The sequence below is a fragment of the Ahaetulla prasina genome, chromosome 3 (genome assembly GCF_028640845.1).
Source record: "Ahaetulla prasina isolate Xishuangbanna chromosome 3, ASM2864084v1, whole genome shotgun sequence".
Taxonomy (NCBI): Eukaryota; Metazoa; Chordata; class Lepidosauria; order Squamata; family Colubridae; genus Ahaetulla; species Ahaetulla prasina.
In genome coordinates this window covers 74,324,769-74,334,848 of record NC_080541.1, presented here as the reverse complement: position 1 = coordinate 74,334,848, position 10,080 = coordinate 74,324,769, and the positions used below count along the sequence as shown (strand labels likewise).

The 10,080-nt window shown below is 40.1% G+C and overlaps 1 long non-coding RNA gene across 1 annotated transcript; it reads right to left on the bottom strand.

Moving 5' to 3' along the window:
* Positions 1-201: 201 nt before the first annotated feature.
* LOC131195972 (uncharacterized) lies at positions 202-6,942 on the bottom strand. The gene is made up of 3 exons (XR_009154591.1): positions 6,815-6,942; positions 3,123-3,241; positions 202-771 (listed from the first exon to the last, which is right to left on the bottom strand). It is a non-coding gene; the product is annotated as an uncharacterized LOC131195972 (long non-coding RNA).
* Between the last annotated feature and the right edge of the window lie 3,138 nt (positions 6,943-10,080).

Below are 10,080 nucleotides of genomic sequence, written 5' to 3'. Positions count from 1 at the left end.
TCATTACATTATCATGGGGATGCTACAACAGTAGTAAGTGAAAAGCAGTCATAGGTCCCTTTTTTCAGCGCTGTTGTAACTTCAAACAATCACTAAACAAATGATTTTAAATGGAGGGCTACCTGTAGTTCTTATGAAGGGGAGCTAAATGAAGGGGAGCTAAATCTTTCAAAAATGTAATTACAGCTGGTCCACACCTGATGTTCTGCAACCACAAAGACTCCAAACTAGTTTTGAACTAGTCCTCATAGATAAGCATCCTCTATTATCCTGGTGACTTCTCCATTAGTCAACTATAATAATATAATCACTGGGCTGTCTTTGATGATTCTGAAATTCAAAAGCTATGTTGATAATAGGAACATGCAACGAGTGATTATTAAAGTATGAAAGGCCAACTCCAATCAGCCTTAACAAACTCGATGTGTAATTATGAGAGAGGATGGGAATTGCAATTCAACATCTGGAGGGCCACACTTTTTCCAACCCTACTCCAAAATATTCAGCAGCTATAATTGGGATGAGACATAATTAGGACGGACACAATTCAAAGTATTGTAGTTTATTGATTTTTTTCATTATACTAATTTTTCCTTGGCATAATAGCAATAATAATCACAATAAAGTGGGAAGCGTATGTTTATTATTTCACCTGATTTACAACAGGCCATTCTATTTTTCCATTGAACAGACCACCCAGAAGCTGAGTTCTCTTCAACTTTCAAATTATGCACTGGAACACATCAAGCATTCTCTTGGGCTTCTTCATTCCTGTCCAGGTGAACAAGCACAAGGTCACCTGGGAACAAAGTGGTGCTCATGCAGAACACGGTGCAAAGGGTAAAACACTCAGCAGGCATGAGCCTCGCTTAGCCTCAGAAACTTGCTGACTTTCCTTCCCATATAAGCCAAATGTTGTCTGTGCATATTGCACAGACGGTACATAATGCTAAGTAGCAGATACATTTGCAGGCACCAGCTCAACCAGGTGAACCAGAATTAAAAACCTCCCACTGGCAAAGCTATCAGAAGTGATGCCAAGCCTCTCTCGGCTAGAAACAGCCTTTTTTCGGTATCTTGTAGAGTTCCCAAGAACTGTTTTCTCTTCTAGGAGGTTGTAAATTCTCTAGCTCAGCAGATAACATTGAAAATCACATCAGCCCAGAGCATACTTACGTTCAAATGAAAGAATCTATTCTTTGCTAAAATGAGCTCCCAGGATTTTATTGAAATCAGATGTGCTCTATATGGTTTGCTGAAAAGGCGCGCTTCAGGAGCCAAACGCATAGTGCAGTAACACACATGCACATATGGTTCTTCCCCAAAACGCAAACACACAGAAAGTTGACTCAGAGATGAGGTGCCGAGAATTTACAAAAGCTGTCAAGGTATTCCTGGAATGTAACTTGCTATACCTACCCATAGCAAATGATCAGTTTAAGTGCGAATGTTATTTTAAATAACTAATTATTATCCTAGGTAATTAATTATAAGAATAATTAATTATTCTAAGTAATCCTTCTACAACTGTTGTTCTATTTCTCATCTGATCCTGACCTCCAGAGATACCTTTGCAAGAATGATCAACATGCCAGAATGAGAGAAAAACCTGTTTTTTCCATGCTTTTAGCAATGTGACCTTAGGTATTGATTTATAGCCTGCTGCAGCACTTCAGTGCATTGAAGGAGCTGGGGTAATTAAGTTAGTATCTCCACTTGCTAAAATCCTGCTGAATTGCAACAAAGAGATTACTTTTATGTTCCTTGGTTGTCTCTCGCTAAATTCAAAGACAAGGTAGCCACCCACTGACCTTTTGCAGCTTTCCTCGGCTGCACCTGTGAGTTTTCTTCTCTTGCTGTCTTTAGTGTGGATGGGTGAGGAAAATTCAGGAATTGAGACTCCTGCCTCTTTTCTCATCACTGACACTGAAACAGGCCGGCATTATGGCTTAGGACCACATAATGGTGCTGGAGAAGACTCCTGCGAGTCCTTTGGACCGCAAGGCGAACAAACAAGTCAGTCCTAGAGGAGATCAACCCTGACTGCTCTTTAGAAGGCCAGATCCTGCAGATGAAACTGAAATACTTTGGCCACCTAATGAGAAAGAAGGACTCCCTGGAGAAGAGCCTAATGCTGGGAAAGATTGAGGGCAAAAGAAGAAGGGGACGGTAGAGAACAAGGTGGCTGGATGGAGTCACTGAAGCAGTCGGCGTGAGCTTAAATGGACTCCAGAGGATGGTAGAGGACAGGAAGGCCTGGATGAACGTTGTCCATGGGGTCACAGTGGGTTGGACACGACTTTGCAATTAAAAACAACCACATAATTGAGCCCAACATTTCTGTGAGACATTTGTTAAGTAAGTATTACCCCATTTTATGACATTCCTTGCCACATTTGTTAAACGAATCACTGCAGCTGTTAAGTAAGTAACACTGTCGTTAAGCGAATCTGGTTTCCCCATTGTCAGATCACAAAAAGGGATCACATGACCCCGGGGACACTGCAACTGTCATAAATATGAATCAATTGCCAAGGTTCTGAATTTTGATCACATGATCATGGGGAGGCTACAACGGTCATAAGGGTGAAAAACAGTTATAACAACACTTTTTTCAGTGATGTTGTAATTTCGAACGGTCACAAAACAAACTGTTGTAAGTTGAGGACTATCTGTAATATCTGCATTAAGAATACACCTGACTTGCTTTCGTAAATAGGAAGGGAAATAAAAGCAGGAGGAAATTGGTGGTGACAGGAGAATGCAGAAAGTAAAATTACTTCCTGCACTTCTTTTGAAAGAAAGACCTCTGCCTCGATTCTCTCATTCCCCCTCTTTTTTTATGAAAGAGAGATAACAAAGCAAACTCAATGAGAATTGCGGTCTGTAGTCCATTACATTAATTAGGAAAATAGGGCTACAAAAGGTAATAGCAATGCAACTAAATATCTTGAGGTAAATATGGAAATGACATGTTAATTTACGCAAATTAGCACCCATTCACTGACCATTAAACCCACACTAAATGCAGCTAATTAAAGAAAGGTAAGGAGCTGCCTGGGTGTTATGCAGAAGGCAGTATTTAATCACAATTAAAATATGTATGCCTTGGGCAATCTTACCATGTATCTCATATTCCAAAGAACTCTTCCCTTTGAAATTTGTCCACTGCATTGGAAACAATGAGCTCTTTTCTTTTTCCTCATCTTCTCTTTCTTCTTCAACCATCAGCCTAAGTGCGCTGTAAAATTTAGTAATGAAAAAAGGTTTTGGTTTTGCTGAGTTTGTTGAGTGCTTTGTAGTTAAGATCGATGGATATTTGTCCTAATTAAGATGTTATTTTTACAAACAGATAAGGACAGAAATCCATTATTTATTTTTCATCTCAGTCAGATCTAAGTTAATGATTGTTTAGAACTCTAACTTGGGTTTTATATACATACATACATACATACATATATATATATATATATATATATATATATATATATATATATATATATATATATATGTTTTCTGAGGTTTTCGCGGGTGTTTGTATGTAGGTCTTTGGTTATTCGGGTTTTCTCCCGTGTAAAATTGGAAGTGTCTTGGCGACGTTTCGCAATTGCTCCCAGAAGCACGAAGCTGAAGCCTGAGGATGACGAATGAGACTTCGTCGAAACGTCGCCAAGATACTTCCAATTTTACGCGGGAGAAAACCCGAATAACCAAAGACCTACATACATATATATATAATTTACATTTATATCCCGCCCTTCTCTGAAGACTCAGGGCGGCTTACATTGTGTAAGGCAATAGTTTCATTCTATTTGTATATTTATATACAAAGTCAACTTATTCCCTCCCCAACAATCTGGGTCCTCATTTTACCTACCTTATAAAGGATGGAAGGCTGAGTCAAACTTGGGCCTGGTGGGACTAGAACCTGCAGTAATTGCAGGCAGCTGTGTTTAATAACAGGCTTCTTACAGCCTGAGCCACACCGCGGACCCCATATTGCCTTGCTACTGAATTTTTTAAAATATTATAAATATGCTGCTGTATTCTGCTCGCATTTTTAGCCTTAGCAAACTATACTTGCTTTTGCAGCACTTTGCATAATGCTATTTTATAGTTTTCGATTCTGTTTTCTGCCTGGAGCCTTCAGGAATAGGCTGGGTTAGACATCTCAGTAGATGAATGGGTCCATTGTGTAACTTCAAAATTGAAGTTAAAATTGACTAAATCGGATTTTCAGTCTTTGAACTGAGTGAAAGCTGTTTTATACTCTTGGAGGTGTTTACATATGGTTTTAAAAACTTCTCTCTCTAAAGGATCTAGCTGCATGATAATGCAAATGAAGTAAGGCCAGGACTAACTGACTGACTGACTGACTAACTAACTAACTAACTATCTAACTATTTATTTATTTATGTATTTATTTATTTATTTATTGTCACAGACCAACCTCTATCCTCCTCCACCACCCCCTGTTAAAAGAGAAGCATACAATATAAAACCCCCATTCAGAAACTAAGCATGCCTAGAGACCTTCAGCTTCTAATGGCTATTACAACATTTGGCCATTTTTCTGGAGACTTCACAATACCGGTCATTGTAACCCAACTGTCCGAAAGACTCAATTGTATTTTGGGGCCAGTCTAAATAATATGCAATGAGATTAGCTTACTCCTTTAAATATGAAAGGGCTTTTTAGGAACACGTGTGTGACTGTCTCAACTTTTGTATCTGAAGATATGCTGAAGTGTTTTGAAGGAGAATATTATGAAAACGTCCCATCAGCACCACTGAGGGCAGGGAATCTGAAGAACCAGCATAAACACCCTTTTATATGAGGGCATGGTAAAAATATGTGGAGATGGTAAAAAGCAGTAGGTGTCCATTATAGCAGAGTAACTAGCTGTATCCCTACGTAAATCAAGATTTAACATTTGATCCCATTGCAGGCCTTATCTAGGACCAGTGTAGCTGGATAAAAATTAAAGGTATAGGTTCCCCTCACATATATGTGCTAGTCGTTCCTGACTCTAGGGGGCAGTGCTCATCTCCGTTTCAAAGCTGAAGAGCCAGCACTGTCTGAAGATGTCTCCGTGGTCATGTGGCCAGCATGAGTAAATGCCAAAGGCGCATGGAGCGCTGTCATCTTCCCACCAAAGGTGGTCCCTATTTTTCTACTTGCATTTTTTATGCGCTTTCAAACTGCTAGGTTGGCAAAAGCTGGGACAAGTAACAGGAGCTCCCCCATTACGTGGCATTAGGGATTCAAACCGCTGAACTGCCAACCTTTCGATCGACTGCTCAGCATCTTAGCCATTGAGCCACTGCATCCCTGGATAAATATTAGGTGATTGTAAAAGTAAGCTCACAAATATAATGTGGTTCTTCCATGGGGAAAATCTATTAATACAACTTGGGTCAAAGACTCACCCCATGTATTTGTTTGAACCTTTGTTTCAACTGGAAGAACCTCAAATAATTTTAACAGGGACATATCCAAGCTATAATTCAAGAAGCATTTGAGTGAGGAACTATATCACAGAACTCAGGAATTTAGACTAGACTGCTTCTAGCAAGGGGATATCCTTTTATGCACAACACAGTGTGCTATACAGCAAAAGACGTAGCACTTTAGCATTCAATTCTATATATTCAAATATATATATGTGTGTGTGTGTGTGTGTGTGTGTGTGTGTGTTTTCTGAGGTTTTCGCGGGTGTTTGTATGTAGGTCTTTAGTTATTCGGGTTTTCTTCCACGTAAAATTGGAAGTGTCTTGGTGACGTTTTGACGAAGTCTCATTCGTTATCTTCAGGCTGGTGTTTACAGCTTCGTGTTTCGAACACACATTGCTCCTAGAAGCATGAAGCTGTAAACATCAGCCTGAAGATGACGAATGAGACTTCGTCGAAACGTCGCCAAGACACTTCCAATTTTACGCGGGAGAAAACCCGAATAACCAAAGACCTACATACATACATATACATATACATATACATATACATATACATATACATATACATATACATACATACATACATACATACATACATATATATGTATGTATGTATGTATGTATGTATGTATGTATATAAAGTGATTTCAAGCAAAGCCACCCATTGGGTTAATGGCTCTGAAATGTAAAGGGGTTTGAGTTCAGCTTATGGATGAATAAAGATCAAATGTGGTTGACTTGGCAAGAGGAAAAGAAATGGCTTGTCTAGAAAAACCATTCCTGAGAAGTGAAGAAACACTTCAAAGGAGTGGTGCAACGTCTTTTGATTAGACTATTTGTGGACCGAGATTGGGCATGCCCTGCTGATTTTGGCACAGGTGATCCTCAAGGCTTTTGACATTTCCCTTGATGGATATTTAGTGAGAGGCTTTGGATCTGGCATTTATAGGACTTTTCCCAGTTGTTTCACTTCTAAATAGTCTTCAAAAACTTCAGATACTCTACAGAACTGTAAAGAGAAAATAAATAAGAATAATTTACCTTCTAAATACTCTTCGAAAGTGTTATGTAGGATAGTACTTTGATCAGTCAAGCACAGAAGCCCCTGATGCTTATAAAAACATATCCATTTAAATAGGTGATTAACTTTTTTCACTGTCTCTTTAAAATAGAGAATTTTTTTTTTTTTACCAAATCCATGATTTGGTATGTAAAAGACAAAAATATATCATGTCTATGTTTATAATTATAAATAGCAACAGCACTTATATAGCGCTTTATAGTGCTATACAGCTCTCTCTAAGTAATTTACAGAGTCAGCATATTGCCCCACAACAATCTGGGTTCTCATTTTACCCACCTGGGAAGGATGGAAGGCTGAATCAATCTTGAGACTGGTGAGATTCGATTTGCCAAATTGCAGGCAGCCAGCAGTCAGCAGAAGTAGCCTGCAGTACTGCACTCTAACCACAGCGCCACTGCAGCTCTTGTTTATAATTATAAATAAATGAATATATCAAATGGAATAAATCACATATAGTTTATATATGAATAGTTTTGCCTTGTGTGTATCTACTGAAGTCCAGTTTATTCCAATGTACTAAGATATGTACTTAGTCAAATGTACTAAGTCAAATGTACTAAGATATGAATCTTACCGTCCTTAAAACGTAGCCTACATCTCAAAGTTTGAAGCCGACTGTTGTGTCTCGTCCGATCTCACCACAGCCGGGGCCTTCTTATCTGCTTCCGAACACGGAGGAATGTCCTAGTATGCCTCCCGGCCCCAGCCCTGGCTCCATGCCCAGACAGGCTGAAGAGGAGGAAGTATCTCCAGCCCCCAGCTCTGGCTCCATGCCCAGGCAAACGGAGCAACTAGACCCCTCCCCCTCCTCCACAGCATGTGAGCCTGAGGGAGGTCAATTGCCAACAGCTGCAGACTGGAGTGACCCTCGTGTCAGAAGACTTGATAGACGGAGGCAACAGAAGGAAGGGAGGGGCAGGCCTGGATAAGTGCTGAGTCATGGAGCCACACCCCATGGCCTATATAAAGGACCTGCTTTTCTGGCATTCTCTGAGTCAGGCAAAGTCTAAACATATCTTGCTGAAGTCACTTTCTGGTCTCCTGCCTGCCCTGAGGACTTTGCTAGGACTTTGGCAGAGCTGCAGAGGCACGCCTGATTCGGATTTCCCTGACCCGGCCATCAGCGGAGGAGTGGGACACGACACCGACAGGGAAGCCCTAGCCCAGTGGTTTTCAGCCTTAGCAACTTGAAGATGTGTGGCCTTCAATTCCCATGCTTGCTGAGGAATTCTGGGAGTTGAAGTCCACATATCTTCAAGTTTCCTAGGTTGAAAAACACTGCCCTAGTTTGATCTGCAATTCCCAGAAACATAGATGGGTGCTGCTTAAATACTCCAGACTACAGGGAATCTAGGAAGGAACTGGCAACTTCCCTGCTTAACTACTAATAGTCAAAATGTTCCCTGCTAGTTTTTCTCCCCTTAAGTGAAAAAAGAGGAGTTACATAGATGCTGACTCCAAAACTTTGCAGGGTTGACAGTTTTAAGTCATTCCTAGTAACTATTAGTAAAATATTGGTATCATTCTAGCCAAGGAAAACTCATCCATCATCAGATCAACTCCATCTCAGTTGTTGAGCTGACTGATTGGCCTTTGGATAATTGCTGTCACTGCCTAACATAGACATCCATTCCAAACTACAATGCTGTGAAATTGATACAAGTTCTGCCCTTTCATAGTTGTATCTTGATGTGATATGCAAATAGGTAAGCGGTGGAGTTTGTGTTGTGATGTTGCAACACACATTTTGTATTCACCCTGATGCAGATGCTTATGCTCACAGAACTGTTGTAAAAAAAAAAAAAAGGATACTCTGGGATTGAGGTTAACAATCTCTTAGTTTCTATTTATGGTTTACTGGCACAAACATATAAATAAATCTCAGGGGCTGCCACAAAGAAGAGGGAGTCAAGCTGTTCTCCAAAGCACCTGAGGGCAGGACAAGAAGCAATGGGTGGAAACCAATCAAGGAAAGAAGCGATCTAGAACTAAGGAGGAATTTCCTGACTGTGAGAACAATTAATCAGTGGAACAACTTGCCTCCAGAAGTTGTGAATGGTCCAACACTGGATGTTTTTAAGAAGAGATTGGATAACCATTTATGTGAAGTTGTGTAGGATTTCCTACCTAAGCAGGGTTGGACTAGAAGACCTCCAAGGTCCCTTCCAACTCTGTTATTCTATTCTAATGGTTCCACCTCCCAAGCACACATTTTGCTACCAAATTTTCCCCCCGTAAAAGAAATGATTCCTGCCTTGTAATTCTTGTGGACTCTCTATTTTTGTAGGCATTTTAGCAAGTGTCTTACAAGTGAAAGTGTCCTTTCAGCTGTATGGCAGTGATGCGCCAGTAATTTATAAGCTGATATAGCAAGCAAACTGGTGCCAGTCAACATAGACCTGTAGAATTTGCGGAGTGTCTGGCTGCATTTTTGGGAAGGGGGTGTTTGGAAGAGGAAATAGTAAAGTTTACTTCCAATCCATGCAGTAGCAAAATAGTTGGAGTGGATTTAAAAACAAAAACAAAAACTAATGATGCTAATTAGTTAGCCCCAAAGGTTTTGGAGAAAATAATAGTGCTAAGCAGCTGCTGCTCAGGCTGTATTCAGCTGGAGCGCAGCAGTGGAATATGAGAGAAAATAAGAAAGCTCAGGGACCATAGCTAAATATTCCCAAACAATTTCTGCTTGAATAAGGACATTCGCTACCTGTCACTGCCTCTTTGGAAATGCGACTTGCTCCTTTGGAATCACTTAAGCAGTTAGATCTGCTTCTCTTCTGACCAGCAACACTTTGAATGCCCGCTAGTTGTATATATGTATGCATGTATATATGTATGCATGTATATATGTATGTATGTATGTATTTGTCAACAAATACAAGAAAACAAGTAACCGAGTAGACACAGACATAGACACATTAAAAAAAAATTGGCACACAAAAAATGGATATAAATAAGTAAAACATAGCCATAAACACATAGAATGATTACATATAATTGGGAACAGTAAGACAGGTACGGTAGGCATGCTGGTGCACTTATGCACGCCCCCTTAAATTAAGTAAGGTGGATCCCATATGTTGCTGACCAGCAAAGCAGATCTGTGTGATGCTACGGCAGTTATGTACGGTTCTCAAAAACCTGCCGTGTCTCCTATTGATCTTGTTAACAAAGCCAGAAAATGTTAACGTCACCACGATCTAAAAAAGATGTTGCGGCTCTAGAAAGAGTGCAGAGAAGAGCAACAAAGATGATTAGGGGACTGGAAACTAAAATGTATGAAGAACAGTTGCAGGAATTGGTATGTCTAGTTTAAATGAAAAGCAAGACTAGAGGCGACATGACAGCAGCGTTCCAATAACTAAGGGCTGCCACAAAGAAGATGGGGTCAATCTATTCTCCAAAGCATCTGAAGGCAGAACAAGAAGCGATGGATGGAAAGTAATCAAGGAGAGATGCAACCTAGAAGTAAGGGAAATTTCCTGGCAGTGAGAACAAGTGGAATGACTTGCCTCCAGAAGTTGTGGGTTCTCCAAATTTTT